General features: G+C 50.3%; 1 protein-coding gene across 2 annotated transcripts in view; it reads right to left on the bottom strand.

Moving 5' to 3' along the window:
- Nucleotides 1-2,925: 2,925 nt before the first annotated feature.
- Nucleotides 2,926-17,620, bottom strand: part of KCNK9 (potassium two pore domain channel subfamily K member 9) — a 102,643-nt gene continuing 87,948 nt past the window's right edge. Inside the window, exons 3-4 of one of the 2 annotated variants that reach the window (XM_050800239.1) lie at nucleotides 13,288-14,623; nucleotides 2,926-3,685 (exon numbers count right to left, since the gene is read on the bottom strand). The gene's annotated coding sequence lies outside the window, so the exon portion shown is untranslated. Of the gene's footprint in view, nucleotides 3,686-13,287; nucleotides 14,624-17,620 lie in introns of those variants that run through there. The other variant, XM_050800240.1, reaches the window with a different exon arrangement.

Raw genomic sequence — 17,620 nt, 5'->3', positions numbered from 1 at the left:
ACGCGTTCTAACTCCTGGCCTCACAGACGCTGGGGTCCTGAAAAAGTGGGGAGGACCAGCAGGCGGGAGTTTGTTCCCTCTTCGTGCCCCCCACCTCCATGTGCCATTCCACAGATGTCCAACCTGCCTCCTGATTCTGCCGGCGACCTCTGAGCCAGGCTCAGCTGACCTAAGGCAAAGTCCAGGAGGATAAGGACAGCCCAGAGGGGTGAGAGCATCACAGGGTCTGTTGCTGGGTGTTGGGAGGCCTAGGGAGTAGAGGCCATCTTCACATCCGAAGAACATAGCAGGGATTCAGTCCCAGGGGCCTCCTGGGCCGCGAGCTCAGACATGTTTCTGCCTGAAGCCTCAGCTCTCACCCATCAGCAGCTGGAATGTTCTTCCTGCCCCCGTCTGCTCAAGCTCACTTTTCCAGTGGAGAACGGTCCTGACTGCCAACTGTGTACAGCCACCTGTTTCCTGCTGGGCTCCAAATCCCTTACTGGTTTTCTGTGTTCTATGACACTGCTTCAAACACATGGTATAATTATCTGTTACGGTGTTTTCTCACCCCATGATGGACTACAAGTTCCTCAAAGGCACTTGTGTATCTAATATTCACATCCTGAGTCCCTAGAGTTATAGTATCTGGCTTATAATAAGCTCTCAATAACTTTCCTAAATGAGATGGATCTTTAAGAAGTCTCAAAGTTGAGCCCACCTTAGATAAATATGGTTTTGTATAAAAGGGACTAGGCATGTACTAACCATACCCATAGGGCTCATCTGCCTTCCATCAAGGTAATACTCCAGCCTATTTGGGGTACAACTTTTGGTTAGTACCAAGGTCTCTGATTTGGCCTTTTCTGCATGGCCTTTGGCGTAATAACTTTTAATGTATCTGGTGTTCAAAACAAAGGCTGCCATACATTGTTGTACCGGTTGTACAGTGCACAGGTGAGCTCAACTAAGGTAACACAAAGAGGTAGAAATAGGGCCAACCCTCCCTAACCAGTGCTTCTGTGACCTGAAGCTGTGCCAGTGCGTGAACGAATGCCTTTGTCTTCCACGAAGGTGCCACTGCTCCCCGGACCCTGTGCCCACTGGACAAATCTCAATCGAGGTGCATGTTTCCAGAGTGTATGTCATGCTTCAATAAAAATTAAGTTTTGATTGGGGGGCGGTGGGTGGGAAACTTGGATCTAGAACTGCTTCCAGGAAAGGGATGAGTTGATGTTGAATGGACCATAAAAAAATGAGATATGGGGTGACCTGTAGATTTCTTCCCTCATAGTAGGGCCATCCTCACTTGCTGGGGAGGCCCGTTCCTTGGGGTGGGGGGATTGTCCCAGTAGGAAACCTGGCATCAGAGGGTGCCCAGCGCACATTGTGCGGTGATAGAGCAATGCTCACTCCTAAGTTAAGAAAATACTTTCCTTTCCTAGATCGCTTACATTATCTTTACCAAGATCTCTGCCTGGGCCAAGACTTGTACCTCGTTCTCCTGATGAGATGCTCTAGTGATGATCACAATGACATTTTGTCCACTTAGTCCAGGCTGTCTGGGTGCAGTGTGTCCAGCAGGCAGGGTCCACCAGGACACAGATGGCAGAGTCTGGCTGGGTAATTTGTGGATGCTTTAATGAAGGGACTATTTTCCAAAGCTCAGCAGAGTATAAGGAAATAGTAAAGGATAGTTCCGTACCCAATACTCACTTTCTTAGGCCAGGAAGAAAGGGCAGTTCATGAACCTGGAAACCAGAGACAGTGTGGAGAGGGCCTCCTGGCAGAGGCTGAGGCCCTTGCTTTAGAAAACATCCAGACCACAGAGTTGCCACAGGGGAAAGGGAATAAATCCTCCCTCCCTCTTTCCTCCAACCTCCTGACTTCCTGCCAGAGCTCCGCATTGACCAAGCCTACATGGAAGCCACACAGGTTTGTTTCCGTGGACACAGGGCAGAGTGGATAAAGGCGGAGAGGGATTTGGAGGGGAGAATAGAAGATTCCCCCTACAATGAGTCAGGGTGCTAGAGTCTGTCATTGCATCCAAGCTCACCTGGTTTATTAAAAACTGATGAGCTTGTATTAGCCAGTAGAGGGGACAGGGGTGGATCTGGCCATGGGGGTGATTTCACCCAGGACTTAAGGACTCTTAGACCTTACAAGATGCTTGAATGCTGGCTTCATCCCCTCCAGCCAGCCTGCCTCGGGGACAGAAAGCTCTTCCATCCAGTTCCTGTTAGGAAAGAATAGGGAGAGCTCCAAGTGGTCAATTTGTGACTGGAGTCTGTCCCCAGAGCCACCCCTGGCCCAGAGGACACACTGCCATAATTAGCTCAGCCTGCGTGAAGGTCCACCCTCAGTCCTGGCTGGGGGTGAGGTCTATTACCAGTGTACAGGTTCTGCCCATTGCTGAGTGTCTATTCCAAGGATGCATTCCATTACTTGGTCAGCAGCCACAGGATGAGTTGGGGAGACCCATGATACCCACTTTGAGATGGACCTGAGCTACAACTCCGTGGATCACCTCACTCCATAATCACCTCCTCTGATTGCTAGATTCCAGGTCTCCTGGAATCAGTGTCAGTTCAGAGCCAGGGTCTGGCAATCCCCAAAAAGTCTGATCTTTCTCCTACTCCCAGTGCACTGTGTCCCTGGTAAAGAGCCTTTCTCGAAGGCAGCTATGGCCATGAGAAAAATTCACAGGATAAATGTGTGGCAGTGTACCAGGGCCCTTCCTCAGGGACACCAGGTCTCCCTGTCATTCAAGGGGTTCTGGGTCTGTACTCTGGCTCAAGTCTGGGCTATTGCAAGGAGTAGCACAAAGGGGCAGGTGCCAGGCAAATAAACACGCCAGAAGCCACTTTCCATGGTAGACGCACAGCCAACAGGAACACGTTCCGGCACGCATACAGCTGAACTAAAAATAACCACAAAGGCAGTGTCTCAGAGTGCCTGGCACATAGCTGCATTTATTACAAGCATTACATACATTATCTCAGTAGGTGCTTTGACTCACAGGGAGATGTTAATAATTCCTCAAAAGCGCCCTGTTTACACGAGAAGCCTGAGGTTCAGCAAGGGTAAGCAGCAGGACCACCTGGCATCTGTATGACTCGGAGGCACTGAGCCCGGAAACAGACCCAGTCCCCGCCCCAGGGAGCACTGACCTTCCCCAGTCCCCGCCGGGCCCTGCAGGGGGACCAGGTGAGACAGTTGCAGATGGGGGAACCCCACAGGGCGCGGGCTCTCTGAGTCTGTTTATCAACACGATTCTTGGTTGGTGAGGCTGACTCATTTGAGCTGCCAGGCAGTGGACTTGAACTTCTCAGGCGATTTCCCCAACTGAGTGACAGACCTTCTAGCTCTGCGGCCCAGCCTTTAAGAGGTTGTCTGGGCTATGCCAGCGAGCCATGCACCTTGAGCTCTATCCAAACAGTTCTCTCTTTGGATGAATGAGTCGGCTCTCAGGCAGACTTGGCAGGATTAGAATCACAGCTGAGGCTTGATTGGTTCCTTACAGCCACCAGCTCTAGACACGTTTTGAAAAACGAGATCCGGATTTTTATCCGAAGCTGGTGCCATTCTAATTCAACCTTTGCCACTGCTGGTTAAGAGATGCTGAGGATCCAGGGAAGGATGAGACTGCCTCACTTACAGAAGGAGAGAGCTGTCGCCGTCCTCTGATGGGGCCGCCCACACAGTCCTGTTTTAAGGAGGAAACACAAAGAATTGAAAGTGAAAATCACATTTAAATGGAAAAGGCTCTATGGATTAAATATTTCACCCTGGATGAGGGTGAAACTGGAGTGGGCAATAATAATTAAGACCCCCTGCTCCTGATGTAAGATTTTATTGCATGTTGGAGCCTCTATAGAGACCCCTCTAATTGTTTGGGAAGATGATGTCAGCCAGTCATTAACTCATATTTATCATGAACCTGCATGCGCCAGGCACTGACCGCCTGAGGAACGGTGTCCCCAGGAACAAACGTGGAGCAATCAGGATAGGCTGACAACCATTACAACATAGCGGCTTGAAGGTTTTTTCTCACCGTGTGAGTCCAGCGTAGGCCGGCTGGGGAGTCCCCACCTTACCTCCTCTCTTCAGGACCTGGGCTTAGCAGCCACTATCTTGAAACTTGCCTGTCAGTGCAACAGAAGGAAAGAAAGTCCTGGAGACGCTCTCACAGTTCAGGTTGCAGCCGGGAAGTGATCTGTGCCGCTTCACCTGTGATTCATTGGCCAGAACTAATTACATCACCGCACCTACCCAGGGGACCAGGAAGTGCAACCTTGACACACCTGGAGGGTGCAGAGGTGGGAGGGGCTGCTGCACAGCCTTGCTGACCACAGGCATACAGGATGGGTTGGTGATGAATGCCACCAGTGCTCCGGGGAAAACGGATTCATCAGATTTGCTCAGGAACCCCCTAGGTTGGCAAAGTTCAAATTTTTCTTTAAGACAGTAAATGCTGTGAGATATCTTGTGGTGTGGGTTGTAAATCTGCACAAAAGGGACTTAGAACACAGCAATGCCTGTTACATTTTTTTGGAGGGTGATGGAGGACCCTGTAGGACCAGGATGCTATGGAAAGCATTTTAGGAGATGCTCTGAGGATTACCAGAAAAGAACTTAGCACACAATGCCTACCACACGATGATAGGAACTACTTAGCACAGGTGATCTCCTATGTCTTATTTGATAACGTCTACTTGACCATTTGCAGATGAGCCAAGTGACCAAGGACACAGGGATACTAAATAGTAGGGCTCACGCCTCTGGGTTGCTTGTGAGAATCATAAAACAAAGAAGTTCTGATACTGCTCATTCTAGAGCGTAACACAGAGGTGCTCACATGCGAAGGAGCTCCTTTGAAAATTGGCACCTGCAAACTGGAACATCTACTGTTGTGGCTCTTAATTGATAGGATTTTCCACTTGCAGAAAGGGAGAGTAAAACCTTTGAAACCTCACATTCTTTACATGGTGGCGTATGGCTGCCAATCACGACCTCTTTGTCGCCGTGGTTTCAGTTGCCCTAAAGCATAACTGCTTTTTCCTCAAGTGTCCTGTTCAGGGACCTCACAACAAGTATGCTGTGTATTCCTGCTGTGGTGTGCTCCTACAGCTCTCATCAGACCATCCCAAATGTAGCCTGCACAGAACATAGTAAATATCTAACCACATGATGGAGGAACAAATCAAGATATGCAGAAAAGTATTTTAAGTGGCCGTTATTTCCCTTAACAGGTGCATGGTGATAACAATGATGACAGTGATGAAGATTCCCTGGAATATGCTCCAAAGTCTCCTGCCTGCCCACTGCCCCCCATTCCTCATTTGGGTAGCAGCACAAGCCCCTGTGTGTTTGGATTGAATGACCAGCAGTAGGGGGATGGTGGGGAGAGGGGAAGGCGCTGATGTGGGGTTAGAATCTCAGGTGTCCTGATCAGAGTTCTCATTAGGGAGCAAAAAAATCAGTGGATCCTGCACTGATTAGCCAGGGACTCGAAAATGCCTCATCCACGACTGCCCTGGGTGTCCCTCTGAGCTAAGTGGGCCTTGGCTAAAATAACAGAAAAGACAAGAAAGGAATTCAGCCATATTATCCCTTGAAGATTCTGGAAAGCACAGAGTTCTTAGGAAGCACTAACCTGGTTCACTGAGGATAGAAACTCTTCCAAAGAGAAGAGAAATAGAAATTGCCTTAAGTCATAAACCAAGAGCCAGCCCTGCTGTGGATCCCCCAGTTCACATTCTTGGAGCCACTGGACACCAGGATGCATTTTAGCAACAGGACCTGCCTGAGTTGGATGGTCCCACAGCCTCTCTGAGCTCGTGTCAGGGTGCTGGGGATCTCAGATCCATCTCTGAGCCAGGAAGTTCTCCTTCAGGGCCAGTGCAGGTCACAAGACTAATGTTTGGGGTAGGAGGAGCAGAGGAAGAGAAGGATGCAAGAGCCTCACTGGCTCTCCAGGGCGCAGACTCTGACTTCATCCCATCATTTAGGTTTTCGGGGAATGCTGAAGGACTATTGTCTGCAGACGTGGCTCTAGGGTAGAGCCATGAATGAATAAAGCAAGTGAAAGTCCCTGCCCTCTGCCCCGTGGGGCTCATGCTCCCCTGGGGGAGATACAATAGACATGTCAAATGTTTAGTAGTTGGCAGATGGTGATCAGTGCTAGAGGAGAAAGCAGGCTGGAGAGGCACCCTCCAAGAAGGTCACATCTGAGCAGAGACACTGGGACGGGAGAAGGTGGGGTGAAAAGAGCTGCTGGTAGAAGGAACAGCAGGTGGGGGTGCCACGTGGGCACATCTGCACGCCATGGAGAGCACAAGCCGGGCACGCACATAGGAGCAAAGCTGACCGGTAGGAAGGACCTGGCTTCTAGCCCAGGCATCCACAGAAGGGTTGAGGAGAGAAAGCAATCTGTCCTTATTTACATTTTAAGAGGATTTAAGACCCCAAGTCACAACGCAGAGAACGGAACACCCAGGAGTAAGTTTTTCCGTATGTAAATTAAGCCTCAATCACTAAGAATTAAAATTCTTACCAGGGCTCTGGCCCATCTGTTTCCTGGATGAGCCCTGGGTAGGCGCCCTGGGGGAAGCCAAACAGAGCTGAGCAGGTAAGCAGGGAAAGAGGAGGCATGGCCTCCAAGACAGGCAAAAAGCAACCTGGCTTTGTGTGGCCAGGTTCAGGAACATGACCTGTGGCCATGGTCTGCTTTTGACCAGCATCTCCCATTAATCTCTGGGACAGCTGCTGCAGCATCACCTGAGTGCTCTTTAGAAATGCACCTTCTCGGCCCCATCCTAGATCCAGACTAAACCTGTCTTCATGAGCCTTCCAGGTGGAGCTCGGGAGCCCCAGTACTTGGGCAGCTCCTATGGAGCTGGAGGGAGCAGATTTGCCTTCGATATAAAGAACACTGAGCACCTGCTAACTGCCTCATTTTCCCTTCTTGTGTCCATACACACACCGGTGAAAAAGGGCAGCATGGTTTCTCATTTTTAACTCAGATTCCTTGGCCACGAAAGAAAAACAAAAATCAGCAAATCTGGTCTCGGTTCAGTTGAGGTCAAACTCTTGGTTTGGTTTCATTGCCTTCTGGAAGTGGTGTTCATCTACTTTCTGGTTCCTGGATCCAATTCAAGCTGCACAATATAACTGAGTCAGCACATAAAATCCAAGAAGGATAGTCTCGTATTTTAAGGCAAATTCCTTACTTGACCAAGGTTGTTAGGGGAACGGCCTCCAAGCAGGCCTGTCCACAACGAGGAAGACCAAGAGCAAACAGGGTATACGGCCAGGACTGTCGACCTTGCTCTCTGCTTTCAGAATGTGGTTTACAGGCAGGAAGACGAGGCATCAAAGCAAGTCTTGCCCAACCTTTCTCAGTGAAGAAAGACCAAGATACATTTGTAAACGTGCCATAGAGATTTTAATGGAAAAAAATTAGAAAAGTGCATTGTACAACACCACATTAAATGATTTTTTTTCTGTAAAGACATTGTAAAATATATACAGGGCTGCGTACCGCACTCGTTACAAAAGAAAGATGCAAACTCTTGTGTAAGTTACATACTCTACATGGGCTGGATGTCTACTAGGACTTGTAAACATTGGTGACTAGGTTTTTTAAATATTAGGTAAGCTGTGACAATAATAAATACATCTGATACTTGATGGTTGTCTCATTCTGTTGAACTTCAGAATGGCATTCTAAGGCCATTTGTGAAGGTGTGCCGTCTCCGCAGACAGAGAAGGCCAGAGAAGATGAACAAAAGACAACAAACAGAAGCAGTAGGCTCCTTTTGAATTCGGTTCTCTGTGGATAAGTTTGAACCACTGATTTTTGCCAAATCTGATACAGCTTCCCACCAAAGGCCTGACACCTTGACCACAGTAGGGCCTGTTCAAATCCCACTCACCAAGGTAGGAAGGTGGGTCCCTGCTAAGTGTCCGGGACCAACCATTTCATCCTCCTGGAACGTGAACACACAGTCCCAAGGTGATTAAGCCCATTTCTGCTAGAACTTTCCTGATTTCCATCACCCTCCCACAGGGAGTGCTCTGGCAGGCCTCTGGTAGCATCTTCACAAGAACCAAATCCAGGTCCCGTTACTGCACAGTCACAAAAATGCCCAGCAATGCTGGGGGCTGGAGAGGAGGAACACAAATCCAAAGACCCACAGATATCCAGTCAATGCACATGCGCACACATACCACAAATGGATGCACGAGGGTCCATATCCCCATACCCCACCCTCCCCAGGAGGCACCCCGTGAGTATATGCCAATCATTTTGATGGGTGTGAGTTCGAAACTAATTCAAGCTTAATTTCTTCCATGCCTGGAGTCACGACAAGTTTTCTTTCTTTTTGATGTTTTAAGGTACAAGGATACACAGTTGGCTGAAGTCAAAATTACTGTACATCTAAGAGGGATTATCAGCAATTTCTTGGCCTGCTGGGAATGGACTAGAAGTTTTTTCTCCTTAATTCAGTGGTTTAAATTCTGCTCATCTTTGATATCTCTGTCCTGTGTCTGTTTAACTGCAAGTTGCCTCAGCAATGTTTTTGGATATACCTGATATCTTCAAATCTCCCAAGTGGGGCTAATCTGTTTTCTTATTTAAATTTAATCAATGAAACCAACAGTTTTGCCTAACCCAGTGCAATGTCTATTTAGTGGACATTTCTGATAAAGCAGAAGGTGGACTGAGATGATCTCACAAGGTCCTTCCCCCCCACCCCCCACCACACACACACAAAACGGCTGTCAAAATGCTATTTGTGGGCTGAACAAACAAATATATAATTAGCCTTTTTCAGGAGTGTGTTCCTCTGAGGAGCTATCAAATTATAGAGAAATCGTGTTAATTGTGGGTTCTGCTTCACTGGGTTCCCACTAATCGTGTTTTTCCTTTCATCATATTTTTCCACCCAACTTCTAAAATTCCAAGTGAGAAAGTAAAACAGTTGCTGAGACTTGTTCTGGTTCCCATTCCTGCTCCCTGCTCCCTGCTCCCTGCTCCTCGGCCTTGCTTCTAGACTCCGTGCACTAGGGAGGCTGTGGTCCGTTGGCATCTTAGTCCTATGAAGGTAAGGACTTGATTGTCTAGCTCACCATCCTGGTCCCCTCTGAGGCTGACAGGCAGCACATGCTCAACGTGCTCAGTTAATAGTGGCTGGAGAAACGGCTGAATCAGCAGCCGGAGTTGCACAAAGGGGCCCCCGGGAGCTGCCGGGCCCACTGTTGCAGCAGCTCATGCCTCGTAGATGTGTCATCTGGGAGAAGTGGACTTTGGTTTCCTGGAGCATGCTTTCACCCACACCACTGTCCAGGCATCTGTTTCACTGGGGACTGAGTGCTGGGGTCATCAAGGACACCCCATCTGATGGGAAAGTCATCAAGGAGACCCCATCTGATGGGAAAATCCATCAGAAAGATCAAAAGTGCTCTGTGGGGACAGTCTCCAGTGAGAGGAGAGGGAGTCTACAGAACCAGTCTACCTGAAACAGGTGATGTCCTTGGGAGAGAGGATCTGGCCCCTGTGTAGGAACCCAACCCAGTGCTAGAAAGACTGGGCCCTGTCTCTCCAAATTCCCCCACTGAAATGTCAGTCCAGTATGTGACTACACTCTCACTTCATCCTCACCAGTATCTGCCTGGAAGACACCTGCCTCTTATCTCACCTGGCCATTTCATCTTCTGTAGGAGGGGAAAAATGACTTGCCAAGGCCAAGTGGTCCTACTACAAATGAGGAGGGCAAGGAACCAGGGTTGGGTGCTTACGAAGGCCCCCGATGTCTACACCACCCAGTGCCTGGTGGCTAGAAGAGGCAAGGCTGAGAGCTCAGACTTTAAGAGGCAAAGACTCATGGCTGAGGCTTACAAGACCTCCCTCCTCAAAATCAAGCACTGCTCTCTGGATACATAGAGGTCTCCAAGGAACTGACTCCCCCTTCTGTTTCCCAGCTGGACCCTTCAGGTGCCAGGACCAACCATCACCACATTGAGGGAGGTGCTGGTGACAAGAAGGACAAGCCCTGCCTCCCCACCAACTCCAGATTCCCTGCCACCCTGTGAGTCCCACGCAAAGCTTCAGACAAAACACAGGCACACCCTGGGGGCAGATTCCCACCCAGTGTTTTGGATGTTTTATCACAGCAGCATCTGCAGAACAGGGGTTTCCACCCCCAGTCCTTCCAGAACAGTCCTGTCTTCCAGATCCTTCTTTCACAGACGGGGAAATGAAGGCTCGGGGGGGCATGTTTGCCAGATGTGTTTGAGCACCGCTGTGCTTCTCCAGCTCCTTGTCAGATCTACCTCCTGGGACAGGCGGCCAGCCTGGGTCACACCACAGTGTGGGAGGGTTCAGCAGAGGCTCTTCCACCCCCCGTCGCAGAGCCCTGTCCTGTGCAGGGGCTGCTGCAGGCTTTGTGGGGCGGGGTGGGGGGATGCCTGTGCCCTCCAGCCACATTCTACTACACAACGTACTGCATGCCGTACCCAGCTCAGGTCCACCAGCCCACCCTTCAGGCCAGAGACCCCACTATTGCTGGTCTCAGATCTGCCCTCTGGGGGCCACTGTTATAGAGAAAAGACGGACAAAGCTCTGTGTGATTAATAACTAACAAAGGCTTCATCTGAACATGGCTCTTGGCTTACGGTTTTGTCTGCGGTGCTGAGCCCAGAGCTGGGCTTTTGAACCTGGTGAAGGAACTGGCAGACTCAGCACATCTTTCTCTGGCTGACCTGGTGCTCCTTCCTCTCTGATGCCTGCTGCCCATGTGAGATGCTCACCGCCCCCGCCCCCGCCCCCGCCCCCGCCCCCGCCCCCGCCCCCGCCCCCGCCCATGTATTTGATTGACCTGGAGATGACACCCCCTCCCTCTTTCTCCTGAGACATGCCCCAATCTATGTCCCTTCCTTATGGCAATCTGAGGGACCCGCCCCGTCCCGCCCTTCGAGCTTCAGGAGAGGTACCTGGAAATGTACAGTCAGGACACCTGACTTGGAGTTCCAGCTTTGCCACTTTTCTGAGCCCTGTTACCCCATATGCCAAATGGGAGTGCTCTGTGCCCCCACACCACCACCACCACCACTCCCCTACCACTCCCCTACCACTCCCCTACCACTCCCACCACTCCCCTACCACTCCCACCACTCCCCTACCACTCCCACCACTCCCCTACCACTCCCACCACTCCCCTACCACTAAGCATGAAGAGTGAGTGTGCCAATGGGAAGAAACATCTTCACTTGCACAGTGCTACACTATAGGCAAGTCTAAGAGGTCTGGGCCCCAGCCGAGCTGAGCTGACCGGAGGCAAGGCCCTTTGCTGGGCCAAGTGGCCCTCAAAAGGCGGTGGGGGACATATTCTCCCATGAAGCAAAGAGAACCCTGGAGTGAGGACAACCCAGAGGAAGACACAGCAGGGTGGAACAGCTGCTTCGGGCCAAGCCCAAAGGTAAATGCTGGGCAGGAGCAGGCCTCTCTCTCACCAGGAAGGGGTGAGCTCCAGGGGCCAGGCCTGTGGGCTGCTCTGCAAATACTGATGACTCACAGCTCAACTGGCTAAGGCTCTCTTCCTTTAGAGCAGGGTACCTCATGTGGTGAGGACGGGAGGAGAGCCTACCAAGAAATTAAGCAAAGATTGCAAAGGGCTGTTGGTTAATTAAGGATCCATATGTCATTAAAAATAAAGCCTCTGAGATTCACTTGCAACAGAAAGTGTCGGGGGACAGATTTTCCAACGCAGCTGAAGTCAGCCCAGCTAGTCCTCCCAGTCTGTCCTCCCCAGACCGGCGTTCTGTCCACAGTGGACACTGGGGCGGGGTGAAGTGGGCCTTGGGAGCTTGGCCAGACCCTTTAGAAGTTAGAAAACTCAGGCCCAGAGGAGTGGGGTGCCTTGCCCTAGGTCACACAGCAAATCACAAAGAGAAAGTCTGAGTTTTGATTCCACCCACATTCCCTAGACTTGACTTCTTTCCTGTATATCATCCCACCCTTACCCCAGCCTCTGCCCTCCCTCAGCTTCCGCCACCCAGAGGCCTCATTTCAAAATCAAGCTCATATTTCTAAGTCCTGATGGGGACAGCTTTGTACCCAGAGCTTCTTACCAGGAGCTGCTACCTCTGGGTCACCAGCACTCACCATGACAGTAGGCACTCCTGGATCATCTGACACCCTCAGAGGACCCTGTGCTGGGTGACAGACCCACAGAGAGGTCTCATCTCCTGGGGGTCGGGGGAGCAAGTGCCTACAAGGTCTTAGCCGGCTTCAGTCCCAGAGGGCACAGATGTAGGGGGTCATGATCACTGTTGTTCATGAAATCAATCAGGAAACAAGTTCCTCATGCCAAGTAAGCGTAAGAACTTATTTTATACCACATTTTCCTTTTGTTAGTTTCATGCTAGTCTTTGGTAAAACCGGCAGAAGACTTTGTCAGGATAAGACCCCAGGATGCTTAAGTGAAAGACCAAGATCTTCTCCAGAAAGTTCTCCATATGCAAATTTGAGCTAATGTCCACCACCTGTCAAAGAAAAACAACCCCACCCAACCAAGAGGCTACCACAGAATTCAAGTTTGAGACTCCAGGATCTATTTTATGAATTATGGGGGGAGGACCCAGGAGGGACATCTAGATGGACAGTGCCTCCTGGAAAGCCTGAGACTCAGGCTATGGTGGTTAGAGTGCAGGACCTTAACATAAACTAACTTTGTGGGCACTAGAGAGCCAGGGAAGGTTCTTGAGCAGAAGAATGGCTTGAATGACTTAGGATGTGGCCAGCTTGTGGAGGGCCTTGAGATTTATGCTGTCTGATCTCTCCCAAGAGTGGCAGGATTCCACTGATGGTGGGATGGAATCTGTGCCCCCTGTACTGTCGCACTCCTGGGCCTTGGCCCATGCCTTTGCCTGTGCTGTGTCTCTGCCTAAAATAGCACCCATTTGCTCCTCTAAGGCTCACCTCAATGATTTCCGAATCCCATTTCCCCAGTGAAGCCCTGCCTGAGTTCTTCAACCAGACTTGATCACTTCCCCCCGCCCCCAGTTTGATTTCAAGTCCAATGCCCCCAGAGTAACTTCCTCTGGGAGACATGGGCCTTGCTTTTATGAGAAATGCAAACATGTATAAGAACACTGGTGGGGTGCTTGGCACACAGCAGGTGCCATTAAATGTCATCACATCACATCTAGTCTTCACAGGCACCCTTTGCAGTAGGGGTTATGTATAATCTCCAATTTAAAGGTGAGGAAACTGAAGCTCAGAGAGGCAAAACCACCACCCACCTGTGAATGGCAGAGGCTGGTCCCAGGCGTGCGAGATGCCAGGGCCTGAGCAGCATCCACACCCCTACGCTGCTCTCTGGAGGCGAGAAGAGCGTGTGCTTGCCTCTCTCAAGGCCCCAGAGCTAGGGGTGGGCAGGAGCCAGGCCACAGAGGCTGGGGATCCTGAGTCACTCATGGTGCATGTCCCCATCCCCTCGCAGCCTCCACCAGAAGTGTTGCCACAAGAAAACAGTGCAGACCCAGTTTCCTGATGACATTCCCATCACGGGGCCCAACTTCTTCAGAGTGACATCGCAAGTATGCTCCTGTAGTCTGGTGCCATCCCTGTCAGCCGCCTTATGAGAAACGCCTGGCGTGGCAGCTTCCGGCCCTGTTGTATGGGGCACGCTCCACCCTGCCGGGCAGGTGCTGTTGAATCACCAACGCTATGATGACCAGTTTTCTTCTCATAAATCTGGATTGGTTTCCAGGGATGGTGCAGAGGTGTGCATTGAGTTACCCTGTTTCCACTTCAGCAAGTTAAGACATGCCTCAATCACGGTGATGAGTGGCCATTTGGGCAAGATGCCAGACATCTCAGTGCCTTTATTCTTGCGATGGTCCTTGCCTCTGGGGCACTGCCCAGTGCTTGCTGCTCCTGTGGCTGGGGCCACAGAAGGTTTGCTCCCCGGTGCGGTCGCTCACGACCAAAACAAGGACTAGGGGAGCCCAGAAGAGGACATTGCCAAGTCCAACAGGGAGCAAAAGGGTCAGGAGACACCAAAAGGAGGTGTGAGATGCTCTGTCTCCACCTCAAAGCTGGAGAGCAACAGGGAGACCTTCCAGGTAGTGGGAACGGCACGGGGAAAGGCGCAGAGGTAGGAGTCTGCATGGACAAATCTTGATCAAAACGAAAGGTTACTTAGCCACAGCAGGCAGACTGCATCACGATAGCAGCACTGAGAAGGCTATAGAACTTGCCAGAGCAAAGATCTCAAGGACAGAGGTCACAAAGGATAGCCCTTAATGGCCAAGAGGCTGCCATAGCAAGTTACATTTTTATGATGATGAATGAGTGGAAGGGCTTGGCAGTCTCTGCTCCTCGTTGAGGAGCTTTGGGGGCGGGTGCCGAAACAGCCCAACTGGCTTGCGGGGACCCTCACATCGAGCATTTCTCTGGGCTTCCCATCTATGTGTAGCTGGACCATCCCCACAGGTGTTTAGGGGAATGAGTAGTGGCATTCGCCCAGCACAGCAGAGGTCCACGTGAGAAGGCAGAAATCCCGAAGCCGTGTTCGGCTTTGGCAGTGAGACCCAGCATCCACGGACGCCTCTCTTGGATGTGCAGTTAGTTCCCCTGACAGAGGAAAACAACATTTAATATGACTTATTTATCCACACTGAAAGCAGTTACCACAGAGGTCCCCAGAGAGCCAAACACCAAATGCATAAATCACGGCTGCTTGACATCAACTGTTTTTTGTTTTGTTTTGTTTTTGTTTTTTTTTTTTTGGCCAAAAGTGTCTTAATCTGAGGAAACAAGCAGAGGAGATCACGGGGCATTATTCTACAAGACCCTGGCCGGGACTCCTCACAAATGCCAACATCGTGAAGACAGAAATGGTGACGGGGACGTCCTATTCAGGGGAAGTCTGGAACAAGACAAGCAATTGTGAGAGGCGGTCTTGGGTTGTATTTTAGACTCAAGCTCTTGACATTTTTGGGACAATTGGGGATTTACATGCAGATTGTTCCAGACAATAATATTGTATGAATGCTATGTTTCTTAGGTGTGACAATGGCACCATTAGGAAAGTGCACTTGTTCATGGCAGACAATTTCTTCTCTGGCTGAACCACTGAAAAGTTGCAGACGTGACAACACGTCGTCCAAACATCTGAGTGAGAGCTGGGGAGCAGGGTGGCAAAGTATTGAGGCTGGGGGGTCTGGGCGAGAAGTCTAGGGAAGCTCATTGGACCATTCTTTGTAATTCTGGGATCTTCAACATAGGTCAGTGTGGGGGACAGTGGTCATAGACTTCCTGTTTTCCTGAATCAGCAGCCTCTATCGGGTGTGGTCGAGAAAACCACATAAAATGGATTTATGCTCAGCGCTTTGGGGAGCCCGGAATGCACGTGGCCTTGGTTTGTGATAACCATGGTGCTCTCTGCTATTGCCGGTCCCTCTGCATCTTCCCAGCTCCCCATCCCCTGCCAAACAAAGTGATTTTTGGCTTTCTTCTGGGTGGCTCAAGCTTCAAGTGTGCCCAGGGATCAGAACATCCCGGCCAAATGCTTTTGTGGGTCAAATTGCTTTTGTGCTAAGTGCCCATAAATCTTGCCCAAGCTGTCTTATGTTGATGGGGAAGCCCCAGAGGCCCCGGGAGTGAAATGACTTCCAGGAGCTCAATGGAGCACAGCACAATGACAGGTCCCCTGCCTGCCACCCTGTCCTCATCTAGGGTGTTTCCAGGGTCCTGTGCTGGCCACAACTCTGGAGGAAACCCACTTTAGACCCCCAGGCAGCTGGCCCGCATGGGACAGACCCCAAATCATACCACTTTCAGAACAAAGTCACAGTTTGCCAGAGTGCCTCACTGATGACAGGGCCAGTGCACTGATAGGACGGGGGCATGTGCCTCTGCAGAGGGCTTCAAAGGGTATCTTGGGGCCTGTCATTTGAAAAAACATTACAAAAAGAAATGGAGCCATAAGCCTCAGTGATGGTGGTTTTTTGGTCATTTTCTCCTTGCTCACCTCCCTCTCCCGGCCAATGTGCACAGACAAGGGAGGCCTCTGAGAAACCCTGTTCTTCCCTCCAGCTTCCAGCTGTAAGTGATTGTCAATGAGAAACAGGACCCATTGGCTTCCAGATACGGATGCGGCAGAGAAAAACGACCTGCCTAGGCTTATCTGTGAGTTTCTCATACTGTCCCGATGTTCTCTTAAGGCCCTGTGCACAGATAAGGAACAGGTGAGCTGAGATTCATCAATCTCCCTCTCTTTGATGGGTGGGGTTTTAATGAGCACCTCCCAAGGAGGCTTTTGTGGGCAGTGGTCTAAGTCTATTTGCCACCTCTCCTGAAAGGATGATGGACCCAGGGGGAATCCTGGGCTGCAAATGAGCTGCTGTGACCATGCCTGAATGCAGGCATTCCCCTCCCAATCAGCCATGCACAGTGGGAGCGTGCAGATGCTTCCAAGAGGGTTCACATTTAAAGCCAGGCAGCCCCCTGTACTTCAGGGGCTGTTGCCAGGGTTTCAAGACGAAGCAGTGCAGGTGGAAAGAGCAGATCTGATACTAGCTGTAGGGATAACCAAGTATCTCAAAACCCAGAGGGGTTCAGTCCTACATAAGAGTCTAACAGGCGGAAGGCCAACACAGCACTTTCCACCCAGGATGGGTACAATGAGGATTATAGCAGGATGGTCTCTAGCAAGTGTTGCCCCCAGGGGTCTGAGAGATATTACTCTCACTTGACTTCTTTTCAACTAAGAGCTCTCTACCTTCTGTCCACTCCAAATAAGAGGAAGGTGGGCAGTGGTACTGATGATCCCTAAGTACCTACAAAGTATGCTGATTTCTAGGTACTGGATGGTGGGCTGATGGTGGGTGATTCTGGTAGCACGTGGCTCTTCCTGAGCTCATTCTAACAGAAGTTGAACCCTACATCCAAACAGCCTGCTGTGACTTTGACCCCCTTACTGAATGGGTATGGTTAACTGGGAGAAGGGTATGAGAATCACTTGGATGAATGAAAGAAATTACTAGGTGCAAGAGGGAGGAAGACCTGGGGCTAAGAAACTAAAATCACCCAGCAACAAAAGATCTTCAGAAGGCTGTAAACAGCAACAGAATTAGCCAGCAAAATGGTAGAGAAATCAGTGGGAAGACCTAGATTCTACCTCTGTGACCTTTAGGTAAGTGTTTACCTTCTCTGGACCTCAGTGTCCTCCTCTGAAAATAAAGGCTGTTCAGTGAGATGACTTTGGACCAAGCTTCCTCCTGGCTTTGAGGATCTGATTCTAATGCTGATTGAGTGGTAGAAGTTGGGCATCTGTTTAGCGCTGTTTTATTAAGAGAAGAAAGAACCCTGAACCTTTAACTTGGCCCCTGCCCTCCCTACTCTGAGATCATTTCATGATATACCTAGGTAACTCCTTAGCCAGACCACAGTGGGAAGAGATGGACCATCTGAGCAAAAGATGAACATCACCAAGCAAACCAAGGTTTGCCTCCATCCCCTAAACACTGACCATAAACAAGGATGTTTAACTTTGAAAGGGAAGACTCAGTGACCATCCTTCAAAGGGCTAAACCAGTAGCAAAGAGAAGACATAAGAGGGAAATAGAG

The sequence above is a fragment of the Macaca thibetana genome, chromosome 8 (genome assembly GCF_024542745.1).
Source record: "Macaca thibetana thibetana isolate TM-01 chromosome 8, ASM2454274v1, whole genome shotgun sequence".
Lineage (NCBI taxonomy): Eukaryota > Metazoa > Chordata > Mammalia > Primates > Cercopithecidae > Macaca > Macaca thibetana.
This window is presented reverse-complemented; position numbering and strand designations above follow the sequence as displayed.